Source organism: Lontra canadensis, unplaced genomic scaffold (genome assembly GCF_010015895.1).
Source record: "Lontra canadensis isolate GAN:19392208 unplaced genomic scaffold, GSC_riverotter_1.0 scaffold70, whole genome shotgun sequence".
In the NCBI taxonomy this organism is placed as follows: domain Eukaryota; kingdom Metazoa; phylum Chordata; class Mammalia; order Carnivora; family Mustelidae; genus Lontra; species Lontra canadensis.
In genome coordinates this window covers 9,872,304-9,899,432 of record NW_022631064.1, presented here as the reverse complement: position 1 = coordinate 9,899,432, position 27,129 = coordinate 9,872,304, and the positions used below count along the sequence as shown (strand labels likewise).

The following is a 27,129-nucleotide window of genomic DNA, read 5'->3' as shown; positions in this document are numbered from 1 at the left end:
TAATTCAGGAAGTTCAAGAAACCAAAAATTTCAGATGTAATTAATATAAACTAAATCAGCAAACTTTAATAATACTCAAAACAAAGCTTACTTTGCTTACATGTTAGAAACTTTCCATGCATTAACTTATTTAGTACTTAGAATAACTCTATGAAGTACATTTTTAAAGTGGAAGAAAATGAAGCACAGAAACATCTGAAAACCTCTCCAAGGTGATACAAATAATAAATGGTGGCATCCATTATTTTACACATACTAATTTTCCCCAGAATCTGTAGCCTTTATCTCTGTGCCAAACAACCTCCCATAATATAATGTTATTTTTTATATTAAAACATGTTTTCGACAATCCTTTTTTTTCTTTAAAATTTACATAGTTCTATAGAGTTTATTAATCTATCCTCTTGGAAAACAAAACAAATGCTTTCCTTCATTTATTTACATCAGATAATAAAATCCATGAAGTAAATTTCATCTCTATCATATGAAGCTCACTCTATTTTTTTTTTTAAACCCAAAGACCCAATCTGGAATGTATAAATAATAAACTGTAAATGGAATCCCACTGGGTCTTGCTAGCATTACCATAGTTATAACCAGGAAACAATGCCAAGAATACCACATTTCTTGCCAGTTCTCAGCACCATTGGCTACTCAACTGAGACAGTTGAGTCTCTGCACAAACTCACTTTTTTGGCTAATGAATGACATTCAAGCAAACAAAGGGTTGATTCTTGAGACAGCTGCCTCAATTCTAATTCTAGATTTCTAGCCATACCAATGCAATCTTTAACTGATCTGCTAGACTACTTTCACAAATAGACAAAGAAACAGACAAAAGGACTGCCAGTTACAAGCCAATAATGCACATATTCACTCAACACATAATTTTCCTGTGTGTCAGACACAGCGCCATGGGTATTCATTCTGTGCTCATACAAACCCTCACAAGGCTGACCTATTCTGTCTCTAGAGGAAGGTGGAGTACTATGTACCTTTCTCACCCAAAACTCCTTTAACTCATCTTTTCATTACAAATACCCAGCCAAACAAAATGTCAAACCATATATAGATACATAGATATGTAGATATTTATTTTACTTGAATAGTCCCTATATCAAAGTGCTGTTTTCTTAGAAGTTCAGAAATGTTAATATGTATCAGTTTGGCAAAAATATCTTTACTGGCAAAGGCATTGTCTTTGAGAGAGGTAGCCCATAACTGGATAAGATAAAAATATATGTGCTGTCTCTAAGAAAGCAGAAGAGAGATATAATATAAAGGGGATACATTCAGCAGAAATATTGATTATAGGCAAATGAATACAAATTCAAAGAAGCACATTCTTAAAGAGGATCCAGGGTCAACAAAGTAATATGAGAAAGAAAAAAATGTCTGAAAAAAGTTTCATGGGTGTGAAATCAACTGAGCAAAAAGAAAACAAATTGTTCAGAGGGCAATTGCCATTACTTGAGAGATCATAGTTAGGAAGCAGCAGGCTACTGGGTTGGTACTGTTCAGTTTCATTTAGGGATGCATATGATTCCTGGAAGAAGAAAGTTTCTAAAATTAGGTGAGTGGTGTAGGTTTAAAGTGGAATCCTCATTAAGAGCAGGAGTTGTCCTGTGTTGTTTATTCACTGCAAAAGCAGAGAGCTTTCAGGGCTCTTTCCTCTCAGTTCCAGTGTTAAAACCAAGCAGTTGACCTTTAAGAAGCTAAAGGATTTGAAATTTGCATAGAGGTTTTTTCATTGTTGTTGCTCCTTTGTTATCCCTGAAAAATGCTTTAGGATAACATTTTGTTTATACTACTCAGGAGATAAACAAGTATCCCTTACTTTTTCCCTTCCTTCATCTGAAGTACAAATTTTAGGTAAACAGGAATCTATTTACTGATTGCTGTAAACAATCAGTACAATTTACTGATTGAAAATTTTAGGGAAACAGGGATCCTCAAAGCACATGGAAACATTTTCACTGAGAAAGACTACTCTAGGAAGAGTTAGGGTTCCAGGATCATCATGATGATGATAATGACGATAATAATGATAATTATAATAAAGAAATTGGAAAAAAAAATCTCATGACATCTATATTCTCCCTTACATGATGGGAATTTTCAAGGTAGATATGTAGATTGAAAAGGGACCTATTTATTCATTCAACAAATATCAAGAAAAAGGGCAATTGGGAGGAAAATGAATATTGAATCTGTGGAATTTTGTTTCTTTGAGGGAAAATTGCCTGAAGATATGGTATAATCAGTAACACTTCCCCTTCAAAGTTACTATAGAAATCTGAGCGATTATAGCTACCAGGGAGAGGCAGTGTCTTATTATCTTTAACAGCTGAACAGTAAGTATGGATAGTCACCCTCATATTTTCACCCCCCCCCATTTGGTCTGCTCACTTCTAATTTTTCACCCATGTAGTCTATCCATCATAAGGCTCTCACATTTTTTTCCCCAAGATAGAGCTCTGACTATACAAGCAAACAAAAATAATAACAAAAGTCCAATACCTTCAATGACTACTTATGGATTATATAGTAAAATATATATTTTTTAAAAACCAGGCTTCAAAGACTTCCACCAATGAATCTCGGTCCTAACGTCTCAGTCTTCCTTATCATTTTCTAGGATTTTAGCTTATACCCTATTGGCACATGTCTCTAATTATTTCCACCTCCGGGCTTCTCATATTCTCCTCTTGGAGGAAAATGATTTTATCTAACTCCACATGTCTACATCCCATCCACCTCAAAATTCATGTGCTTTGGTCAGCAATTCTTTCATATCCCAACAGTGAAAGTAAACCTTCCCTCTTTGAAACCCACATTCCACTGTATCTTGACAAGTTATCAATCTCCACCAGTAGTGTCATTATAGATGTGTTGCCAGTATTTTCCTACTCATTCACAAATATCATTATATACAATGTCTTTTTAGCAGCAAGCTTTCAAAGCATTGCTAGATGGGAGTCAGTAGTAAGAGCATATCAATCTTTTTACAGTATCAACCCCAGCTGATCTTGCACTATTTAATTTTCTGTTAGCCCTGAACTATGTAGTATATTATACAACCAGTTATATCATACGAGCTTGGAATTACGTACTATTTGTATTGATCAGTGCCTTTATTTGTTTTCCGCTTAAATACAGAATTGTATAGTGCAAGAGTGGACATCTTTAGAGTCAGAGAGATTTAGATTTGAAATTAGCTCTGACGTTGAACAGCTCTATGTACTTGAGCAAACTATCAACCGCATTAGAGCCTTAGTTTATTTCTAAAATAGGGATAAAACCATCTCTATTACAATATATTTGTGAAGATTAAATTGGAAGATTTATATTAAGCACTTTGGACATGGAAAGTTTTAGGATGAATTCCAGTTTTTTTCTTTTGCTATACCATCTCATGAGTTACACTGTTTCTTCTTTAAAAAGAACATCAATACCTCACTTTTTAAGTATCTTCTGAATGTGTGACAGAGTTGACACAGGTGGCATGTAACTAATGCCACTGACCGGGTGTGGTCTAAACAAGGACAGAAACAGTTTTACTCAGAGTTTTCAACATTGTGCCTAAAATGAGAAATCATTCTGCAATGGTTAGAATCCAGGTCAAACAGTCTGAGATCTGATTCTAGATCTACAAGACATTACTTACTAGCAGTGTCACTTTGAGACAGGTCCTTTACTTCTTTGATTCTCCATTTCTTCACCTGCAAAAATGAGGACATTGGACTAGATCCGTGATTTCTAATTTCATTAACATTTCACAATTTATTGGCTTATTTATTCTATGAATAAAATTTTATGAAAGTGACTAAACTGGAAGCATTAAATTCAGACCTACTCTGGATGATACAAAGAAGAAATTTAGGACTTCCACCTTTCAGTCCCTTCCTGTAGACTAGACTATGTCTGGCTTAAATCTAGTTAAGGATTTACAGAGGGTGAACGAAGAATTCTGATAGGTAATCAGCCAACTCAGGCCTACTCAGAATGTATGTATAAAATTACACACTTTATCCATTCATCCATTGAGTAACAATTTAAGTTGTTTCCCTATTTTTGCTTGTCAATAATACAGATATCTCTTCAAGATACTGATTACAAATACTCTGGATATATATCCAGAAGTTGGATTGCTGGATCATAAAGTAGTTCATTTTTTTGAGGAACTTCCATAATGTCTTCTATAATTGCTGTGCCAATTTATGTTCCCAAATGTCTGTTTACTGATGAATGGATAAAGAAAATACGATTACACACACATATGTGTGGGTGTGCACAAGCACACACAAACAAACATGGGGGGGAATATTAGTCAGCCTTAAAAAGAGGAGGAAATCTTTCCATTTGTGACAACATGACGAATCTGATGACAATATCTCAGTGAAATAAGCTAGATACAGAAAGACGAGTACTGCATAGAGTAAAAAATTCAGAGATGGTGAATAGAAGGGTCATTATCAGGGAGTGGAATATGGGAGATGCTGGTCCAGGGATACACAGTTTTCATTATGCAATCTAAATAATGTTTAGAGATCTAATATACAACAACGTGACTGTAGATAACAATACTGTATTATAAACTTGAAATTAGGGGCACCTGGGTGGCTCAGTTGTTAAGCGTCTGCCTTCGGCTTAGGTCATGATCCTAGGTCCTGGGATTGAGCCCCACATCCAATTCCCTGCTCTGTGGGAAGCCTGCTTCTCCCTCTCCCGCCTCCCCTGCTTGTATTCCCTCGCTCACTGTCTCTCTCTCTCTGTCAAATAAATAAATACAATCTTTGAAAAAAAATAAACTTGAAATTAGCTGAAAGGGTAGATCTTAAGCATTCTCAAAACACACACATGCACATGCTAACTATATGAGGTGAGGGCTGTTACCCAGCTTGATTGTGGTGAATATGTCAGCATACACATATATCAAATAATCAAGCTCTATAATTTAAATATATACAATTTTTAATTGTTAAATATTAAGTCAGGTGACCTTTTAATTTTGGGGTGGAGAGGGGAAGAAATGCCAAACTTTAAACCACTCTTTATATCCAATGAATATTTTCTAAATATTATTTGATGCTACAAAAGTTATTTTACCATGTATTGTCTAATTAGCTGTAAATTCCAAAGTGAAAATTTCACAACTCTAATGTTTAAATAAATAAATAAATAAATAGCATGTATTGGCTTATAACGGCTAACACATATATTAACGGCTAATCAGATATTGATGTTTTGTGTTTTAAAGCCTATCCTGGGTACAAAACTCATGTGAATAAACTATCTCTACACTTTCTCAATATCACTTAGAGTGTTTCAGGTTGACCACAATATCATAGAACAATGTACAAAAATTGTGCCAGAAATCATGCAAGAAATTCAACATGTGCTTTGGAGTCAGAAAGATGGTTTTAATATTTTAACATCATAGTTCTGGCAAATGTACTTAAGGTCTTCAAGCTGCAGCTTATCGGTAAAATGCAAATCAAAATATTGATCCTCCTTGTTTTTGTCTGTGTGTTTTTTGATTATTAAGTAATATTCAGTTCAAGAAAGTACTAGTTCATATGATGTGCCAATGAATATAAGTTCCTTTTTATTTTAACTTTTAATACTTTCCCATATATAGTGAACATTGCTTGGCACAGAGTGTAAAGCAATGTCAGCAACTCAACTTTTTAATGGTTTCTTTCACAGTGGTTTCTAACTTTCTAACCTTTTGAAGCTGTTAAAATAAAGTCAAATAATGATACTGCTGTGGCATAAGTGTATACTAGGATCAATAAATTGTGGTTGTTGGAATAAATTGCAATTAAAGGGGTAGTACTTGATTGCTTGACAGTAGGTAGTCTTTCTGACCCAAATAAACTTAAGTATTAGTCTGATTTACAAGCTAATTAGTATGGACTTCACATGCATTTCATTGGGAGACAATCAGATCATACTGACTTCTGTTCACATCATGAGTGTGCCCTTGAAATTGTATTCTGTCACTTATAGGTGACAAGTTCTCTTTATTTATTTACTTTGTTTATTCAAGAATATAGTCATCATTTTTTTTTAAAGATTTTATTTTTATTTATTTGACAGATAGAGATCACAAGTAAACAGAGAGGCAGGCAGAGATAGAGGAGGAAGCAGGCTCCCCGCTGAGCAGTGAGCCCGATGTGGGGCCGGATCCCAGGACTCTGGGATCATGACCTGAGCCTAAGGCAGAGGCTTTAACCCATTGAGCCACCCAGGCGCCCCTATAGTCATCATTTTTAATCAAGTAGAATATACAAGAAATTTACAATGTTTGCAAATAAACACTCAAAAATCTAAAAACGTCAGTTTTGCCACTGACCTTTTTTCTCCCTATTTCTATGCATTTAAAATAAAAATATGCATGCAATCAGACTTGACAAAGGCATCAACATAGTAGGAAGGATGATTATTACTGAATTCTTGAAGCAATAGAAAAATACATATAAGCATCACTTTATGGGCTAGAAAACCACAGGATAGGTATTTCAAGACAATAATATAAGCATTAATTTATAGGCTAAAAAACCATAGGATAGGTAATTCAAGACAAAATATTTGAATAATACATAAAAAGAGACAAATTTGGGTGCCTAGGTGGCTCAGTTGGTTAAGCAGCTGCCTTCAGCTCAGGTCATGATCCTGGAATCCCAGGATCTAGTCCCATATCTGGCTCCCTGCTCCACGGGGAGTCTGCTTCTCCCTCTGACTCCCCACTCTTGTGCCTTCTCTCTCATTCTCTCTCTCTCTTAAATAAATAAATAAAATCTTTAAAAAAAAAGAGAGACAAATTCTGTCCCCAAATAAAGACACATGCTTATCTAAAGTATAATTTTGTTTATTCTTATTTTTCTTTCACTGCAGTATTTTTATATGATAAATTCTGACATATGCCTGTATAATTATCTAGTGAATATGGGACATTCATAGACTAAATCAAGGTAATTTAAGCAATCCTTTGTGTTGTAAATTGCATTAAGTTATACCATGTGTTTTCCTCTACTATGCATTTACCTACTACTGCATTTCCTGCTATAGATTAAATACATTTTCGTTAAATGAAAAAATGACAAAAATGCAATTCTTCAAAAGGCACAAGGATATATACGATATGACTGTTTTAAAATTAAGTATCTTTTCCATTTAAATAACAAAAGTCAGAAACACAAGAAAAAATCCCTGGTGCCATGTCTTCCCTGTTGCCCATATTTATGTTAGATATTTATGTTAGGTTACTATGTTACACCCAATAAAACTCATGTCATATTTATTATACTTCTGTTATTTAATTTTCTGTTTCTTAGCCTTATTTTCCTTTCCCAACCTCTCTTCAAAAGAAAGCTTTGCAAAGGCTAAAGAAAGACTAATCTATTTGTACACTGATCACCTACCTTAATTGTACCTTAATCACCTACCAGAGTTTCTGTCTCATAAGTGTTCAATAACTATTTTTTGCATAAGGAAACTCATCACAAATATTACTATAATATAATATAGTATATATAATATACTATATTATATATAATAATATATAATATATAATTATATATAATATGATTTTATACTTATATTTATCTATATTTATATTTAATATATATAATTATGATTTATAATTATACTATATTATATTAATATACTATATTATATACTATTTATATATAGAATATTATATTACATATTATATATTATACATACTATATTATATATAGAATATCTATATTATATTTATATATAGAATATCTTAAATATCTTTTATGTCTGATGTTAAACTGTATTAAATTTACTTATTTAAAAATTTTTTTCCATGTTTTTAAAAAGATTTTATTTATTTATTTAAGAGAGAGACAAACAGAGAGAGCATAAATAGGGGCAAAGGCAAGAGAGAAGCAGACTCCCTGCTGAGCAAGGAGTCTGAGATGGGGCTTGATCCCAGGACACCTGGATCATGACCTGAGCCAAAGGCAGATGCTTAACAGACTAGTCCACACAGATGCCCCATTTCTTTCCATTTTTAAATTTAAATTCAATTAATTAACATATAATGTATGATTGAAAACTATATTAAATTTAAGGAATTATACACAAACTACAATATTAAACTTTAGGATCAATGACAGCATTTTAAAGAACAAAATAGTATTATCCTAAGATCAAAATGCTGAAATAAATGTTTCAATATGAAAATTAGAAGCATTTCATGAACAAAATTATGAAAATACAAATTAGAAACAAAATCCATTCCCTAGCTCTCAGTTAACATCATCAGAAACAAGAACTTGTGCTTCTTGAGTGTAAAATATGTCTATTGACCTTATTCTCCCCAGGATTTAACACAATACCTGGCTCATTATGAGGACTAAATTTGTGTTTTAAATGCATTAATGAATCAATCAATTGCCTGATTCAGAATGTTTAAAAATAGCAAAACAGTGTATAAAATATGTGGAAAACAAAATAAAGACTGGAAAAATATAAAAATGTATGATAGAAATTTAGCTAATATGCCATGAACTACATATGCTATAGTTTTATAAGATTCGGTATTATTCTAAGATGCAAGTGATATTAGAATTCCAGAAAATAAAATACATATGAGTAGGTAGGTTGAAAAACAAATTCCATTATCCTTTTCCATTTTACGTTCAGTGTCATTAGAGTTGGAGAAATCATCTGAGAGCATCTTTTCCCCTTGTCTGTAGACTGACTGGTAAGGAGGAGGGTGGGAGCATCCTGCTTTCCTGAGCTTGGGTTATATCCACTGAAGTCAATAGTAGAAAAGGAGGCACAGATATGGACTGAAATGGAGAGGTACTGGAATTCCATAGAAGTCGTGTTCCTATGTAGGCCTTACGGCAACTGCTCAATTCTGACTGATCTTGAATCTGTCCATCTGTCTTATTTGATTATCAATTTGTTTGAAATCTTGTACTGGCATGTGCTGCAGAGTTGTGATGTCGTTAAGATAAAGCAAATGTTTAAAGATTTTTAATTGCCCTGTGGCAAATTCCTAGGCCATGGGGAAAAGATAATTCTCTCTCTCCTCACTATAGCTCATACACACCCTATCAATCTTTGATAATTCTTACTTTCAAGAGCCACATACATAGCACTATCACCCAGTTAATTTCTGCTCTTTTTCCTTGTTCTTGCCTACCTCCAGGCTCCACTGCCTTTCCTTAGGGCTAGTCCAGACCAATGCTGCTTTTCATGAGTACCCTTTGTTTTTCCTCTAGGCATTTTTTTTTCCCACTTTTTATGAGGCAATATTAAGATCTAAACTTCTGGGGCGCCTGGGTGTCTCAGTCAATTAAGCATCTGACTCTTGGTTTCGGCTCAGGTAATGATCTCTGTGTTGTGAGATCCAGACTTGTGTTGGGATCCATGAGCAGTACTGAGTCTGCTTGAGAAACACTCCCTCTTCCTCTGCCCTTCCCCTCTCTGTACACTGTCTAAAACAAAATAAGTAAAATTAAAAAAAAAAAAGATCTGAGCTTCTAATTGTAAATGATCTAAAATCACAAATCATATATGTCTATAACCCACTTTCTTAACTTGAATGTTTTTACCTAGTTTGAAAGAGTACCATTTAATTAGGTAAAATGGATGTCAGAAGATAGTGTTTAGAGTTATAAAATAGAACTCTAATGACTTAAAAAAGGATGATGAATATATACTACAATTGCTAAACACTTATTTGATACCATGTATGGCATTCATTACCTCTGAGTCAAAATCCTTTCACTCTGAGCAAGGATATGGCCACTGAGTCCTTCTTAATAATATACCCTGATCACTTACATCATGTGGGATATAACTTGTTATCCTTGTATTAAAAATTTACCTTTAGCATATGCCATCAAAAAAAAAGTACTTTATCTCTTTCATTTACATATCATGTGGTACATTAATTCTTTATTTTAAAAATCTTATTGTTTCTAATAATGAGTGAAATGAAAACACAAATATGAAAAAGAATAAATATACATACGTATATATCCACACAAATGTGTGAACACACAACCACACATTCATGCAGTCACATACACATATTTTCCAGCTCTAATTCCAGTCCCCAAGAATAAATCATCCCAGTTAACATTATGGTCTATATCTCCATCAATTATTTCTGAATAAACAAATTACTAAATAGGAATATGCACAAACACATATACACACACATACATATACCTTTCTGATGCATTGTAGATTTGTTTCCATGTCCCTAAATATTTTTAGTGTCATCAGAATGAGTCCTTAATTGGAAGATTAATATATGATTGAATACGTGAAAAAGAGTAAATATGTGGTGATAGGGGATACATAGGAAAACTGTGTACTTTCCACTCAATTTTGCTATGAACCTAAAACTGCTCTAAAAAATAATGTCTACTAAAAAAATTTGTTTAAAAAAGATGTTTTCATTTGGTAATATCTGTTGAATTTAGGCTTAATTTTAAAATAATCTTTTAGAAATTATAAGAACAAATAAACAAAAAGAGTCATCTATGATAAACAGAAAAATTTCCCCCAAAGATGGACATGTAATTCCCAGAACCTGTATATATATTACCTTACGTGGCAAAGAGGATTATAATTAAGGTTGTAGATGGAATTAAATTGCTACTCAGCTGACCTTGAGATGGTGGAGATTATCCTGGATCAATCAGGTGAGCCTAGTGTAATCATAAGAGTTCTTATAAGTGAGAAAGAAAGGAAGGCGAATAAGAATCTGAGTGATATAATCTGACAAAGACTGTTGGCCATTGTCACTGCAGACTTTGGAGATGGAAGTGAACATCTGGAATATGAGTAGCCTCCAGAAACTGGAAAAGACAAGGAAATGTATGTTCCCCTAGAGCTCCCAGAAAGAAATGCAGCCATGCGATGAACATTTATGTATTTGGTTTTATCGACATATTTGTTCAATTTTGAAGCGTATGTATATACCTATGACTAAAATTGCTGGGTCATATGGCCAGTGTATATTTATCATTTAGAGAAACTGCCAAACTACTTTCCAAAATGGATGCCCCAGTTATATTCCTGTCAGCAATGTATGAGGATTCCATTTTTCCCACAACCTCAAGAATACTACTATTATCTGTCTTTTTCATTATAGCCATATTTTAGCGGGCCTATAGTGGTATCATTGTCATTTTGATTTGCACTTCTGTAATGTCTAATGATGTGAGAACTTTTTATGTGCTTATTGTCCATTTGCATATTTTCTTTGGGAAAATATCTATTCAATTCCTTCATTTGTTTCTAGTATCTTTTTAACATAGTTAATAAAAACAGTTATTTTTTCTTTGAGGGAATTTTTAAAAAATTTAAATAGACATTATTTTTAGAGCAGTTTTAGGTTCACAGAAAAATTGAGTGGAAGGTAGAGAAATTTCCGATATGCTCCCTACCACAACACAAGCGTAACCTCCACCATTATCAACATCCCTGACGAGAGATCACCAGAGTGGTACATTCATTACAACTGATGAAACTACACTGGCACATCATTATCACTCAAAAATCTATGGTTTACATGAGGACTGACTCTTGGTTGTACATTTAATGAGTTTGAACAAATGTATAGTGATATATATCCATCATTATAATATCATACAGAGTAGTTTCATTGCCCTAACCATCTTTTGGTGCTTAGTTCATCCATCCTTTCCTCCCTGCAGATCCTGGAAACCACTGATCTTTTTTATTGTCTACATAATTTTGTCTTTTCCAAATGTCATACAGTTGCATCATCATATAGTCTATAGTTTTTTTCAGACTGGTTTCTTTCACTTAGGAATAAGTGCTCAAAGTTCCTCCATGTCTTTTCATGGCTTGATAGCTCATTTATTTTTAGCACTATACTACTCCATTGTCCGGGTGTACCATAGTTTATCCATTCACCTCCTGAAAGTTAGCTCAGTTACTTCCAAGTTCAAGAAATTATGAATAAAGCAGCTATAAACAACCATGTATGGACTTTATATGGACATAAGATTTCAACTCCTGTAGATAGATACCAAGGGACACGATTCCTGCGTGATAGTATGGTAAGAGCATGTTTAGTTTTGTAAGAAACTGCCAAACTGTCTTCCAAAGTGGATGTATCATTTTATATTCCCACCAGCAATGAATGAGAATTCCTGTGGCTCTATATCCTCATTAGCATTTTGTATTATCAGTATTCTGGATTTGGCCAATCTAATAAGTGTGTAGTGGTAACTCATTGTTTGGATTTGCATTTCCCTGGGGACATATGATGTACAGCATCCTTTCATATGCTTATTTGCCATCTGTATATCTTCTTTGGTTAAGTGTCTATTAAGGATCTTGCCCATTTGTTAGTAGGGTTATTCCTTTTCTTACTGTTGAATTTTAAGAGTTCTTTATATGTTTTGAATAAGAGTCTGCAATGGACTGGATTTTTTTGTGTCCTTCCAAATTCATATGTTGAAATCTTAACCTCTAATGCGATGGCATTAGGAAGTGGAGCCTTTGGAAGGTGATTAGGTCATGAGAATGAAGCCCTTCTGAATGCTATTTTTGTCCCTGGCTCCCTTGTTCTCTTTCTGCCATGTGAGGCTACAACCAGAAGTTGGCAGTCTGAAATCTAGAAAAGATATCTTGATCTTAGACTTCCTAGCCTCCAGAACTCTGAGAAATAAATGTTTGTTATTTAAGCCACCTAGTCTGTGTTATCCTTTTAATCCAAACTAAGACCATCTTTTATCAGATGGGTCTTTTACAAACACTTTCATCCAGTTTGTGGCTTTTTATTCTTTTCAGGGTATATTTTGCAGAGCAGATATTTTTCAATTTTAATCAAGTCCAGCTTATCATTTTTTTTTTCTCTCATGCAAAGGGATACTATTTAGCATGGTTGTTTCACTGATAGAGAACAAGACTGCATATATTTAATATGATGAAGACTTGGAGAAAAAATAAAACATATAGGATGGGGTTTACATGTCACCAGAGGTTTACCCTGCTAAGACTAGAAAATTTTCAAGATCAAATTGCTGCAAAGCAATTTAGCATTCAGATGCCTTATCTTTCAAAAAATGAAAAGAGAAATATTAATGATACTTTTTTAAGGCAGATATATGGATATAACTAGCTTGTGGGGGAGTACAAGTTAGCAAGCTATGGGGCAATACAGATTAAACAATAATTTATGAGTTAATAAGTACATCTATTACATTAAGTGGTCAGAATAGACTCCCCTCCACCTCTGTATTTTATCATAGGGAGATGAACCTTGAAAGTCTTACAGTTTGAAAATATTTCAGCAATTAATCAGCAAGGAATTTCCTTTTCAAATGCAGTCAAAGGAACTAAGAAGGAACATTCAGAACCAAGTCAATTTATCTTGGAAGTAGTCATTCTAAACAATTTTGTTATCAAAAATACTGCCTTTATTTTACATTATATTTATTTTACATGATATTCTCTAGGATGGCTCATTTGAACATGATTAAAATCAATGAATCATGTTTTAGCCTGGCTCACTGCCATGTCTATCATACAGTTGACAATAATCGATCTGTTTCTCTCAGTGCCCAATTACACTTTGATGGAGATTAAGAGTCATACACAAAACCTCTTTAAAGAAAAGGGAACAGATTTGTTCAAAGAGAACCTCTTATTCATCCCTAAGAAAGGATACTGTGTGGTAAGCCATGAATGATTACAAGGGTACTAAATACCCATGTTGGATTTAATCATGGCCAGGACCCTTAGCTTTCAGATGTGCAGAGGCTTGGGTCAAAAGTCATTATTTATCCAAGAAATGTTACTTGGAAATCAGTAGTTAGCATCTTTCAGATGTTTGAATCCTAACTTTTTTGTCAAGTAGAGGATTCTTAAAATTTGTTTCATATTTGCAGAAGGAAAATGCATCTCATATTTTCCCTTTGTTTATTAATTTATTAAGATTTTGGGGAATGAAAATTTGAAGACATAGGAAAATGCGAATAGACACACAGAATAATAGACTTGTTAACTTCCCAGATGGTACTTTGACAGTGAAGGCTGATAGTTTGAAAATGCAGAGATGGGTTAGCAACTGTCTTTAGAAAAATGCATCTTACTACAAAGATTGAGTTTTCAGTCCATACTAGGTACCCATGTTAATTTTGAAGGCATTGATAGGTAAACACAATTTCATTAAGCCTCACTTGAGAAGAGAATGTGGTGGAAAGAGGAGTGCAGGGGCGCCTAGGTGGCTCAGTTATTAAGCATCTGCCTTTGGCTCAGGTCATGATCCCAGGGTCCTGGGATTGAGCCACGCATTGGGCTCTCAGCTCAGTAGGAAGCCTGCTTCTCCCTCTCCCACTCTCGCTGCTTGTGTTCCCTCTCTCTCTACCAAATAAATAAATTAAAAAAAAAAGGGGGGGAGTGCATAAGGTGGATTCTCACTTCAGCAATCTGAGAGCTCCGCCTTTAGTTCCAATGCAACCCAGTTTTATCTCATTAACCTTTAGCAGTTAGACCATTTTCACCTCATTTTTGAGATTATTTGAATTGTGTTCACTGAATTTGTAAGCAAACACTGCACTAAAATCAAAACATATAAAATTATTTTTTTCTTATTTTACCATCAGTAGATTAGTATGATTATATAAATACTCCTGCTGTTCTAGTTCTTGTTTCATAGCTGGAAGTACTTAACCCAATATTACTTCATCACTTCAATTGGGAAGACTCTTACACTCAATAGTCTGTTTTGACCATTCTCATTCCTATTCTTCTTCCATCCTTTCTACCAAGTTTCATTTGACTGGGGCTGAATTAACATGATTTATTGCTATTCAGGTAGAAATTTTACATCACCTCTGTAGATAGAGCAGTTGAGGTCCTGCATTTAAAACAGACAATTGTCTTACATGTAAGGTTAAAGTAATGAAATATAGATCACAAGTAGTAATAGCTATATACGTGTGAGTGTGTGGATTTATAATTCTAAGATCATATGTAATTTAATGTATTTCTTGTTCAAGCAATTTGAGGTGTTGGATGTAAACATTTCTCACAATGTTTTTGGTGATACAATCATGACATTGTCTTATCTTTATTACTCTATTTTCTCACTATAATGCTTATATATTTAATTTGTTATCTAAATGACTTAAAATAAGTACAAAATTTACAAAATAGAATATAACCTATTTTATTGAGGGAAAGCTATATTAACTTTCATTTCTCTGCTTCTCTTATACAATATCCATAATACTGATCGTTAAATGCTGTAGTATTTTTAGGCGGCTTTTGTATCATGAAAGTAAGATTAAATTATATTCCACAGAATTTATGTTGAGTAAAATCCCCTCAAATTTGATAAGCCACATCAAGTGTGGATGTGAGGCAAAGTATCAGCTTGTTTACTTAAATCCAAAATAATAAAATCATCTTTGAAATAATCATTTTCAGTATGCTGAACTATATAACAACTTTATAGTTAAAATTCTCCCTTTGAGGGATGCCTGGGTGGCTCAGTGGGTTAAGCCTCTGCCTTCCACTCAGGTCATGATCTCAGGGTCCTGGGATTAGCCCCGCATTGGGCTCTCTGCTCAGTGGGAAGCCTACTTCCCTCTCTCTCTTGTTGCCTCCCTGCCTACTTGTGATTTCTCTCTCTCTGTCAAATAAATAAATAAAATCTTAAAAAAAAAAATCTCCCTTTGAAAATCTCCTTTTAAAAACTCTTTCTTAAAATCAGGGTTTTGGAGGTAGAGTTGTAGTTAGGCTGATTTGTTAGGTAGCTCTAAAATTTACAATAAAAACAGTATCTGTAAAAAAAAAAAAAAAAAACTTATGGTAAAAATCTAACAATACTGAAGGAACCACTTAATGGCAGAATCTAGTGTTTTTCCTTTCCCGCCATTTGATTATCCCAGACCTTGTTTACTCCACTTCCTAAGTACTTCTAAGTCATCAATATTAATTGGCTTTGTTTTACATCATTATAACCACTATTTTAATTCCACCAGCTTCTATCCTCAACAATACAACAAACTTTTACCACTCCCTTCAACCTCCCAAGACAGTATTTAGAGAACATGGGAGATGAGTGGAAACTTACAGAAGAAACATCCCAAAGTCATTAATAAAAAACTTCTTAAAGAATAAAAATAAGATTAAACACAAGTAACTTTATGCTCTTTAAAAACCAAGACTTTTCTTTACCTCTCACAAAATAAGAGCAAGCTCTTTAAAATTAAAGTGACAAACATGACAAAATATAATTTATCAAATACTAAATTTATTTATTCTAAACTCATGTTCAAAAAAAGGAAATTTTAACTATGATAAAACACTTTTTTGGTCTTTTTTTTCCTATATTATATTGGAAATGTCCCCCTCAATATACAACCAATAACTGTTAAAATTAAATAAACTATTAGAAACCCTTGAAGGCTTTCTCAGGGATGAAATGAATAATTTATTTATTTATTATTAAATATCTGAAACATAATAAAAAAGAGATAAAGAATAATAAAGTGAATATACATGTACTTACAATTCAGCTTAAAAATAGAACCTTAGCAGTAAAATTGAAACCTCCTATACACTCTTTCTAAACTACATCATGCTCTTACCTCCTCAAGTTATTAGCTTCTTAATTAGTAATAATAATTTTTCTTATCTTCCTATATATACAATACCTCTCAATATTGTTTTGTTTGTTTTAGTTGTTTTAAAACTATGTAGAGGCAAAGGGTAAGCTGCCCCCAAATGTGCCGCTTTGGGATATTAATTATTTTAAATTAAAGTTACTTAAAAGACAGTTCCAGAAAAACACTGTGACTTCTGCTTTGTCTCCAGAAAATAGGAAATAAATCTCCTTTACGAAAAGTACCCTCCCTGTACCAGGTAGGAAAGAGACATCACCACAGATGAAAAATTCTGAGCTAAGGCTATATATAAGGTCATATATATCTATATATCTATATATCTATATATCTATATAAGGCTGTATGAATCTATTCTTCTAATTTACCACCCCAGCCCAAATTCTGTTTAGAACTCCTTACTAACAAACTTCTGGACATGTTTTCTTTGACCTGTCAATTCCTCACAGTTTTATGGCCTCTTTCTCTAAAAAGTTTAAAAACTGTCTGCCTTGCTCAGTTTTTGGGTTCTCAATTTCATTATTGGGCCTCTCTCTGTACATAATTAAATGAGGTTGTTTTTTTTTTCCCTCTTATTAACCTGTCTCATGCCAATTTAATTCTTGAACAGCTAGAAGAGACCTAAAGGTAGAGAAAAATTTCCTATCCCAATGTTATATATAGAGCTACAACTTTATTAATAATTAAACATTTTGCTAGTCTTAAGTCTATGAAAATCTTTTATGATGTATATTTGTGTATATGCATCAATATGTATATAAATACTGATAGACGTTTAAGCTGGTAGGCATTTAGAATATCTCCATTTTTTAACTATTAAAGTGCTAATGCATGTGTTTGTACATTTTTATATGAGTCTATGTGACAGTCAATCTAGCTTAGGGTAGAATTCCCCAAAGCTAGTTTAGGGTTGAATTCTCCATATTTCACAGATATTGTCTCTTGATCTCTATAACCTTTACAACCCAAGTCTATAGATGTATGGTTTTGACAAATATGCACAGAATAGCTACATTCAATTCTACCTACTCTTGAGATTCTGTCAAAGATTTTCCTTAAATTATTTCAACTCTCAGCTATGAATTTATAAAAATATTGATTGCATTTCATTCAGCAATTATTTTGTATCCAGTTTGTATTGGGAAGGTGATTGAAATACCTTGTCTGTCATTCTGCTTAAAGGGATAAAAGAAGATGATGAATAGGAGGCTACAGCTAGCGTGACATTACATCCTTTTCTGCTAGCTCCATCTTCATGGCGTGTTTTACTGGGCATGAGAAGAATATCTAGAGGTAAGGGAGGACATGGGAACGATGTGTGCTTTGTACTTTGTGTGTGGATTAGATGTCATAGTTTGGGATGTGGCCATGGTTCCTTTTTCTGACCTTAACAGGTATCTTATCATTACTTGATAGGAGAATGATTAGGTCAACTTAAAAAATCTGTTCACTAAGGGTGCCTGGATGGCTTAGATGTTGAAGTGTCTACCTTTGGCTCAGGTTGCCCTGGAATGGAGACCCATGTCTACTTCTCCCTCTTACTCTCCCTTTGTGCTCTCTTTCTCTCTTTTTCAAATAAATAAAAATGAAATCTTAAAAAATATATTCACCACATAGATGTACATTTTCTCATAGAAAGCTTATGAATATATTATTTCTCATAGTTATATAATTCAGCCATTTTATAATTACATATTATTATATAATTATATTGTGGTTAATTTTCTTTTGGTAAAATACCAAAGTTCTTATGGCAAAATAAAAATTGCAAAATTTCATTTCTACTTTGGCATTTTCTAATCATCTGATTTGCATTACTAAAGAACTTATGAGCGACACCTGGGTGGCTCAGTCAGTTAAATGTCTGTCTTAGGCTCAGGTCATAATAACAGGGTCTTGGGATGGAGCCCCACATTGGGCTATCTGCTCAGCCAGGAGTCTGCTTCTCCCTCTCCCTCTCTTTCTCCCTCTGTGATCTTTCTTGCTTTCACTCCCTTTCAAATAAATAAATAAAATCTTTAAAAAAATTTGAATCAGAAATTTATATTTTCATATTTTCCTGCATGTTTTATAAAATATAGTTCCTTGTGATGTTAGCCAACAACAACAACAACTACAAAATCCAAATACTTCCCTGGTCACATAGATTTGGGAAATATTCAAAGTACTCAGACTTCTCAGAATCAATAATATGCTAATGTAAAGTGCTATATTTTAGAGGCATACTTGATCATGGACTGCTTTGTTAACAATAGAAAGCTTATAGGAGGAATGCCTGGGTGGTTCAGTCCGTTAAGTGTCTGCCTTGGGCTCAAGGCCCCAGGGTCCTGGGATTGAGCCCCATGGCAGACAACCTCTCTGCTCAGCAGGGAGTCTGCTTCTCTCTCTCCCTCTGCCTGTAACTCTACCTGCTTGTGCTGTCTCCCTGTCAAATAAATAAATAAAATCTAAAAAAAAAAAAAAAAAGGAAAAAAAAAGAAAGCTCACAGGACTGATGTTCTATAGATCATTCTTTGGGAAATGCATATGCATTTCAACAACCTAAATATAAAAGTTATAGAAAATGGAAGAAACACTCTATGATATGATTAATTCAGTTAATACACAGACTTGAAATATTAAAATATAGGTTAATATTATCAGTAGAAAATTACTAAACTAAAATCTAAAGTGGAATTAAAGAATACACTCAGGTGGGCACGGGAAATGATGTGACACTTCCAGGAAAAATGTGACTATTAACTGCATATATTCACATTTCAAATTTTTAATTCATTTGATTTCTTTCTTTTTTTTTTTTTATTTTTAAGAGGGGAATGTTGAAAGAAAAGAGAAAACTACTTTATTCCTTTTCAGATTTTGTTTGTTTGAACCAAGCTTAGATCTACCTCATCAGAGGCTAGTGTGGCTTCCTAAAATCCTATAATGCATTTCAGAAATATCAGCAATAGGAAGTAAAGCAGCAGAAGACAGTGACTCTAAGAGGTTTTTTTGTCTCTCAGGAATTGTCTGTTTTATGCCAGCCATGCAAGAGATCAACCAGACGACTTAACCATAACAAGGCCCAGAAGATCCCCTGCACAAAACTGTCTTTCAGGTGGGCTTGTCCCAGGTACTCAAAGTGCCATGTCAAAGTGTAGTTACAGTTGATTAATTAGCTGTCCTGTAGAAAGGTATGCTTTTAAAAAGTTTACACACACTTTATTCATTTGGTCATCTCAAACTATAAATGTACTTAATATTTCCATTTTATAGATGAGGAAAGGAGGCTCAGAAAGAATATACATAACTGCTCTAACATATTCTAACAGAGAATTACCTTAATGCTTACTTTTCCTCTAAATTTGGGGTAGTTTTTCTAAGATGATTATGTCCCCAATTTATAGCTCAGATATACTCATAAAAATGATTTAAAAGTATATGACCACCACCAACACTTATATATCACTCATTTATAAATCACATAAATATACTACTATAGTATAATAGGGTTTATATCATAAAAATACAGAAAACACCCCCCAAAATTAAGAAGAAAGAGAGCTCACAAGAAAGAAACAGAAATTCTGCATTTTCCTTTGAACCCTGCAGTAGACCATTTCCCATATCCCTGCATTGTACATCAGGCACTTTTGAGAACACTGCTTTAAGGGGGTGTATACATTTGGGTGTTTGTGTTTGATTAGATCAAACTATCATAAAGTTAAACTCTGGGGAACTGCCTACCAGAATTATTTTCAGGAAGATTCATTGCTCTAATGAAAATTGGCAGTATTCTATAGAATGAGTTCAGGTGTCCAGTGCCTGATCTCAAACCTTGCTCTAACTTGCTATATGGTCCTGAGCAAATTATTTGGCCTCTTTACTCAGTTCCTATAAAATGGATTAGTAAGTTTAATATCTACAGCATGGGTTTGTGAGGATTAAATCAGCTGATATACATGCAAAGTGTTTAAAGCAGAACTTAGCATCTTTAAGTACTGCAGATATACTGGTTATCACTATCAGAGAATTATTATATCATTTTGTAAAAATAGGAATGAGGAAATTGTTTTTAAATAATTTTAAAAATACATACTATGCACAAAGTGCTGACATGGGCATTGAGTGCGTACAAAGATAAAAAAGTAAGTATCTTGACATTAAAATAACTGGTAATCTTGAAGTGGTCCGTGAAACCACTGAGAACTTTTCCATTAGTTAGAGGTTAGTACTCAGTGCTTAATTGTATTAAGTAAAGAAAGATCATTGTGGGGCATGAGGGTGGCTCAGACCCTTAAGGGTGGAACTCTTGATTTCGGCTCAGGTCATGATCTCATGGCTGTGGAATCAAGGCCTGCATCCAGCGTGGGTGGGCGGGGGCACTCTGTGATCCCTGGGGAGTCTGTTTGAGATTCTCTCCTCTGTCTCTCCCTCAGAACCCCCCTCTACTCGTATATGCATCCTCTCTCTCTCTTCCTCAAATTAATAAACATGTCTTTAAAAAAGAGATAATTGTGTGATAAGAATTCAGAAAGATATTTCCATGTAAAAACTACTGATAGCAGTATGGATCACACTGAGCCAATAAAAATGATGATGCATTTCCAGATGCTCTCTAGGCAGAAGCCTCAACTACAGGGCTCAAGACTTGGATGAGGAAAACTTCATTAGGAAGCTAACGTATAAAATTCAAGAAAGCTATATATAGGAAAGAGGACAAAAGAGAATGGGAGATCATGAAATTCCACATAATGAATTAACAGCGTTGTCTTCATTAAAAGATCATATTTTTGGTCAGAAATTCTTCAGTCAGAAAAATTAACTACCTTTAATCCTGCAATGTATAAATAGAATTCATGGCAAACCTATTTGTGAAAAACAGCAAATAAGTAATGCACCAGTTTTAATTATTTTTACAATCTTCTTCTTGTAAGAACTAGTAATTTCATTGATCAATGAAGCAATCTTTAAGCATTTTAACACAGAATTAAAGACAATGGAGTCGTGTTTGCTCTAGTTTGGCACTTTTTGTATAAAAATTAATAGCTGCAATGTCTGTGGGTTAATTTTGAAAGATCTGTGTATTAACTTTGTGTTCAAAATGGCAACCTATCTAAAAAAAGTTGCTTTATAACATAAAATTATTAAATATCATGTATTTGATTTATTATATCCTACCATTGGTACAGTATATACTGTCTTTAGTACACATGCTACATAAACATTCTTTAATCTGAAATTTTATTAGCTAACTTAATTGCTTTCTATGCTCAACAGAATTGTTTATTTAATAGTAGGATAAGTCATGAAATAAAGTAGTCCATTAAAAGTATACATTTCATTAGGTAATGCATTTTCCTATCATGTAGAATATTATTTTCTATAAACATTGTACTAAACTCGTAACTTCTAGGATTGAGGGTTGATATACAGTAGGTAGATGTATAGGTCTCTTGTAAACCCAACTTTGTCATGGAAAAATCCCATCATTGTTATTGAAATGTAACATGTGATTTTGTTGCCCGTATGTGTGTTATATTACAAATCTACCTAACATCATGATGGGGAAAAATAATGCCAATGAAAGGGGGCTTTTATTCTAAAATAAGAAAGTCTTAGGTTTATTTATATCATTTGACCTGTCTTTAACATTTGAACATTCATTGTTCAGCCATCCTTTCTACATAAATCAAAGTAGAAATGTTTAGTACCAGAAAGATTATAGCTAAATATTGTTTTCTATTATTGTTTATGTATATGTGCATTTTCTTTCACTTAATTTTTAATTAAAGTAATACATATATAATTAACAATCAAGTAATAAAAAGCTTATGATAAAAACAAAAATTTCTGCCCTCTTCTTTATCTCCCCAGAGGTAAATATCATTATGTCCTTAAGCAGTTTTTTGTTAGTTTCCTTACCATCCTTTGATAGTAAGTATTTATTTTAAATAAGGTCCAGAAAGCATTTGATATTTTTTATATTTTGGAGAATGCTAAAATTAAAACATATATAAGCTTTTCAGTAACAAGAAGATTCTGGCCCAAATTATTAATCTGTTTTCTTTAATTTCTTTCTGGGGGCAAGGAAGAAAAGCAGTATTAACCAGCAGTGTGATGGGTTGAACATAAATCTCTAAAATATCTGTTTTTATAATTAAAAATAATTGTGTGTGCTGCAGCGAACTAAGTTCTGCAGTGTAATTAAACATATTTAACATATATTAACTCTATAAGTAATTTGCATAAATTATTCTGCTAAACAATTTTAGTGCACACCAGGGGATACTGTGATTTTTATCAATGTACTCTATTAACTAAATGGAAAATGATATGGTTTTAAAAGTTGAGATTATAATTACAAGCCCCTAGAATCTCTGAATGAAGAGTGTTACAGGCTATTGAAACAATTTGCCAAAATTACAGGGAGAATTATGTATGCTATTTTGAAAACTGAATTTGAACCTTTATACCTAGTCTTTTGATAAATAACAACTATATATTTATATTTTCTCAATGTTCCCTTCCAGATTTAATAGTTTACATGCTAGGTTTTTCTTCAGAAAAGTACTATTATCCATATATTTATATATAATTAAGGCCATAATTTATCCTAATTGAAAATATGGATAAATATTCAAGTTTTTAGAATACATGGCATATAATAAAACTAGGGGCCAGGAACTTGACTTCTGATTCTTCATTTGGTCACCAAGAGACCAGTGAGTCAGAGCAAGTTCTCACAATCAACACTGTTTCTTTACCTATAAAATGCAATGGATTTGAACTCATATCCAAATTCAAAGAGGTTCCTTCCAATACTTCACATAATCAGTCACAATCACACTCTGTTTTATTTATGATTCTATTTAATTTACTAAATCAGAAAATAACATCATGCCATTTTGTGCATACTATAGGAACTTGATTATTGGGGAAGGAGGCTTTTACCCACATATTCACATATTATCCATATTTCACATTTTCCTTGGCTCATTCTATCTTTCCTTCCCTTCCACTCTCAAAGGCAAAGCCTTGAGAAAGAATTGTCACACAGGATGGAGGAGAAATGACTACATGGTAAGCATTACCTTCTCCCTTGTCCCAACCATTCCAAGAAGAGAGTGTTCAAAAGTGTTTAAACATTACAGTTTTTGGACCACTTTACACTCTTAAAAATTATTGAGGATGTCTAAAACTTCCATTTACATGGTTTTCATTTGATAATATTTACTGTATTATAAATGAAAATATTCACTAACAAATTAAAAACAATCTCATTACTATTAATGTAAAATCATTTTTATTATAAAAACTTTATTTTCCAAGCCAAAAAAAAACAGTGTAAAAAGTGACATTATTTTACATCTTTAAAAGTTTCTATAACATCTGACTTACTAGTACACAGATTCTCATATCTGTTTCCAATTTATTACAAAATCACATGTCAGGTAGCCTCTTAGAAACTTCACTGTCCACTCACAAGAGAGTGAGAGTTGGAAAAAGCAACAACTCCCTAGTGTCCCCAAAATACTTTGACCTCTCAGATTCCCAGCAAAAGTTTTATTTCCAGACCACAGTTTTGAGAACTGTTGGTATAGACATAGGTACATGGGGTAATATAGGAAATGCTGTGCATTTAGTAGCACAGTGCCCACCGGGGAGTGGAGCAGGACATGTCACTTGGACTTGGACTGCTTGGCCAAGTCCAGACAATGGTGAACTTATATGTAATTGTACATATTATACACCTGGTTTATATAATTTTTTTTAAGTTCTTGATTTGAAACAGAGACCACTTCAGGGAGGAAAATTATAAATGTGTGAAGAATTAGTAAGGAATGTGAGTTAATTCAAAGAAGTCCTTCTGGGGCACCTGTGTGGCTCAGTCCTTAAGTGTCTGCCTTCAGCTCAGGTCATGATCCCAGGATCCTGGGACCAAGCCCCGCATCAGGATCCTCGCTCCACGGGAAGTCTGCATCTCCTTGTTCCACTCCCCCTTCTTGTGTTCCCTCTCTCGCTGTATTTCTGTCAAATAAATAAAATCTTAAAAAAAAAAAAAAAAGAAATCCTATTTCCACTTGTACAAGAAGAAAAAAAAAACGCCTATCAATAGCGTTATTTTGATTGCTCACCTGTTTTGTTATGTTTTGATGATCATACTATTTTAAAAAAATCATCTCCTGGAGAGATTTCACTAAAACACATGGGGAGATTAGAAAAAGAAGACAAAGGGACATCTGGGTGGCTCTGTTGGTTAAGTGTCTGCCTTCAGCTCAGGTCATGATCCCAGGGTTCTGGGATTGAGTCCCACATTGGGCTCCCTATTTAATGGGGAGCCTGCTTCTCTCTCTCTCTCTCCCTCTGCCCTTCCCTCTGCTTGTACTCTCTTGTTCTCTCTCCTCTTTAAAATAAATAAATAAAATCTTATTAAAAAAAAAAAAAAAGAAGCCCAAGTAAGCAAGAATTTACTTCCTGCTCATTAACCAATAACCTTGATCAATAGGAAAGTTGAGATTAAAGACTAAGGATTTGGGGACATGAGCAAAGCTCAAAGTGAATTAGATGAGCATGCATGCTTTCTCTCTGACTGTGCAAAATTCAGGAAAGGAATTTTATTGTACAGATTTTCAGTCCAGGATAGACATTGTAGAAGCTGGTCGTCTTTACCAGAATTTAGTTAACATTTACTATAGATTAAAGCAAATACTTCAGAACCACTAGTAGTTGTGTGTTTTGTTTTGTTTTTCCTCCACAGACTGTCCACATATTCAAAACTAAAGCTACTTCCTCAAAACTTGTATCAGGGGAAAAAAAAAATACCACCAATAACCTTTCACTAACACCGACAATAACAATCTCTCACACTAATTCCATTAATCCTCACAATGTCCTGATGTAGACATTATTATTTCCCCCATATTTTAGATGAAAAATCTGAGGACCTCAAAGGTTACGTGTTTTGTCTGAAGTCGGGGAGTCAGGATTTGAACTCAGGCAATTTGAACACAGAATTTGAGCAAGAAATAAGCAGTAACTGAATCTATAACAACTGAATATGTAGAAGTTTTTCAGAGAAAATTTCACATGTATAGAGAAATCCACTTCTTTAAATATTTGTTTTTTTTTTAAGATTTTAATAATTTATTTGACAGAGAGAGACACAGAAGGAGGGAACAGAAGCAGGGGGTGAGGCAGGTACAGGGGGAAGCAGGCTCCCCACTGAGCAGAGAGCCCAATGCAGGGCTCGATCACAGGACCCTGAGATCATGACCTGAGCTGAAGGCAGACACCTAATGACTGAGACACCCAGGCACCCCTAAATACCTGTTCTTAAATAAGAGTTTCTTCTAGCTCTCCTGGACCTCATTTTAATATTAACACATGAGTATAAAGAACTTTGCCTGCTTTGTTCAGCATTGTGTCTTTAGAGACCAGAACAGTGACTAACATGGACAGAATAGGTTCCTAATAAATATTTGTGGGATAAAAACAAATGTAATGAGTATACTGTAGGTTTGTTTCAGAAATTCAGTGAAGTGGAGCTAGAGGGAGGGTCATTTGTTCTGTTTTTATTCTCCAACAATCCTATTTATTGTCAATCTGTTACTGATTCCTAGGTGTCCTTATTCAGTTATTTTCAAATATAATATTCATAAAATCACTTGAGAGTCTCATTAACAATGCAGATTGTATTTAGAGGGTCTGGGATGAAGCCTGATTATCTGAATTTCTAAAAAGCTCCCAGGTCAGGTCAAGGCTATTGGTCTAAGGACCATTTTTTGACTCTCAGGGTCTTATAAGTGTCTGATAGGTGTGATTTTCAGATTTCAGTAATAAAATTGATTTAAAAGTCATAACAAGTAACAGAGAATATAAACATTATGAACATCATGATTCTATTTTTTTTTTTTTTTACATACTCTCTGTCTCATTTACACTGTTGCCATTATTTTAGGACAAACTGAAAAGTGACATTTTTCACTGCTACTGGAATGACTGTCACATGGAATGTTAAATTCTTCAAGCTTCACTCAGGGACATACTATAACGCTTTGTTTGGGTATCTCCAACTGTCAATGTTTTCCCTACGACTTTTCCTATGGGTTAAACACAAATAAACACATACTTAAAAAATTGAAAAGGCAAGCTATGTTACAGTTAAGATTAAATGGCAAAATGCAGAAATACTCACATCAACATTTCTTGGATTCATTTGTCATTCTAAAATTTAAATAGCTAACAAACTAATAAAAAAGTGATCCAATATATTTTACAATGGTAAGGTCAATCTTGGTTCCCTTCATTTCAGACATGTTGACAGAGGCAATGGAAAACTCTTAAAGAAATCAGTATTTATTTAGCAAACACTCTCACTGCATTTAATTTGTTCCAGGTACTGTTCCAACTGTTATATAAATATTAACTTTCTCAAAATACATTACATCCCAACAACTAATATAATAATAATATTATTATA

At 33.6% G+C, this 27,129-nt stretch overlaps 1 long non-coding RNA gene across 1 annotated transcript in view; it reads right to left on the bottom strand.

Moving 5' to 3' along the window:
- The window catches only part of LOC116881031, an 877,038-nt gene that overhangs the window by 602,112 nt on the left and 247,797 nt on the right, over positions 1-27,129 (bottom strand). Inside the window, exon 2 of the long non-coding RNA XR_004385327.1 lies at positions 3,668-3,722. This is a non-coding gene — a long non-coding RNA (uncharacterized LOC116881031). The remainder of the gene's footprint in view (positions 1-3,667; positions 3,723-27,129) is intronic.